Source organism: Schistocerca piceifrons, chromosome 6, assembly GCF_021461385.2.
Source record: "Schistocerca piceifrons isolate TAMUIC-IGC-003096 chromosome 6, iqSchPice1.1, whole genome shotgun sequence".
Taxonomy (NCBI): domain Eukaryota; kingdom Metazoa; phylum Arthropoda; class Insecta; order Orthoptera; family Acrididae; genus Schistocerca; species Schistocerca piceifrons.
The window spans coordinates 47171324-47173456 of NC_060143.1; the positions used below are offsets into that span (position 1 = coordinate 47171324).

At 40.1% G+C, this 2133-nt stretch overlaps 1 non-coding gene across 1 annotated transcript; it reads right to left on the reverse strand.

Annotated features, from left to right (window-relative positions):
• Window positions 1-434: 434 nt before the first annotated feature.
• On the reverse strand, window positions 435-509 carry Trnas-cga. Its single transcript has one exon. It is a non-coding gene; the product is annotated as a tRNA-Ser (tRNA).
• Between the last annotated feature and the right edge of the window lie 1624 nt (window positions 510-2133).

The following is a 2133-nucleotide window of genomic DNA, read 5'->3' on the forward strand; positions in this document are numbered from 1 at the left end:
GGGAGAGTCAAATGACGCGTTCTTTCGCTTCTGCTAGATCGCGAAGATCGATCAGGCGGACCACGTGACCAGTATCAACTTCGGTCCAACTTCTGAACCTCAGAGGAAAGGCCGCTTGTGATCCCTCTGCTTAGGGGAAACTGACTCAAATAGGCCACCTGTTATCCCTCTGCCCAGAGGAAACCTGGTTGAGTAAGCCAATGAAGAATTCGCGTTCCTGCACTCGCTACTTGGAGAGATTTCGAAATTGCTCGTATGAGCACACTGCCATTGCAAAAGGAGCATCGAACTATACAGGAAAGTGGCTTGGTAAGGATGCTAGCTGCTTGTCAGATCACAATTATTTCTTTTATTACTGATATATTCTTGAATGAGATTTCCACTCTGCAGCGGAGTGTGCGCTGATATGAAACTTTCTGGCAGATTAAAACTGTTTGCCGGACCGAGACTCGAACTCGGGACCTTTGCCTTTCGCGGGCAAGTGCTCTACCAACTGAGCTACCCAAGCACGACTCACGACCCGCCCTCACAGCTTTACTTCTGTCAGTACCTCGTCTCCTACCTTCCAAACTTAACAGAAGCTCTCCTGTGGAAGGTAGGAGACGAGATACTGGCAGAAGTAAAGCTGTGAGGAGGGGTCGTGAGTCGTGCTTGGGTAGCTCAGTTGGTAGAGCACTTACCCCTGAAAAGCGAAGGTCCCGAGTTCGAGTCCCGGTCCGGCACACAGTTTTGATCTGCCAGAAAGTGTGATATATTCTTGTTCTCTGATCGAATAAACTGGAGGAAATTAATTTTAAAAGTTAACGGAATTTCTCTTGCAACAAACGAGTCGGCCAGGAAACTGGCGGACGCGTTGTAATAGCTGCTCCACGTTTGCTATTCGCACAACATTTTGATTAATCGTCTCCCACACTATCCTACACCAGCTGCTCACTTTTCGCTGTGTGATACTTCTTTGTGAAGAAATTTAAGTAGTTCTGTTATAGCCACACTTGCGACCTCAGTGGTTTATATTACGCAAAGGGTAAATATAAATATCTTATTTTCAACGAGAATATATAGACAAAGAGACTCTCATGCCACTTAAAGGATAGTTGGTGAGTCTTTAAACTGCTCAAACGATTGTTTTTATGTGTGTCGTTATCACGAGAAAGTATGCTACTCTCTTGTTGTTTTTGATCGAATTCTTGGTGTAACCATGGTCAAAATCGTAACTTTTTTGTTGAGAAGAGTTACGTTCGGTTTGGAATATAAAATTCCATGAAATCGCTTTATTCTCGAAGGTGGAGTGTGAGAGAATACTGAGCCATAGGGTGATACTAAGTAAAGGATAGAGTAAGGGAATGTAGTAGGCAGATGATAATTTCTCAGGTGACGTAGTGGTTTGTATTTGGGAATGTGAACTGACAATACTGGAATAGAGAGAGTTAAATGTTTTATCCGTTATGTTCAAGAGATGTGGGCCTGAGAGCAAAATGATAGGACAATACTCAGATGTGGTAGAACGAAGAAATAAATTATGTTCCTTGATTACACATCAGAATGCAATTAACATACTGTGTTCACGACTACAGAGGCACGTTAAAAACCCCTAAAGTTTTGTAAGAATAAATACAAAGCTGATTTTGAATAACCAAATACTGCAAATTCCTGATTTAGTTGCTACTTAATGAATCACCACGGGAGACAAATTTTAATAACAGGTAGTCCAGGTTTTGAATACTCAAATAAGAATGAAAGAAGTTAGATTTCTTTGTTTACTAAATGAAAGACTATTTCTATATAGTACTAACAGAAGCAAAGATCACAGAAAGTAACAAGTTTTGATTAATAGAATCAAAATGTAGAAACGAGAAAAAACTGAGATTTCAGTCAGCAAGTCTCTTAATATTGAGAAGCCAACACTATTAAACTGCCCTTTCATGAATCTGGATATATCAAACATTTAGTCGTTTGCAACAGAAATGTGACTGCCGCATTATGTCTCTTACAAAAACATTTAACTCTTTTTCGACAGAGTAATCGCGTCGAAAATTTAAAATCATTTTATATTTCACAAGAAAATAAATAATATTCTCTAATTCCCTTTACAAACTCAGATGCACCACAGAGAGAAGAAAACAATTTCTTGTC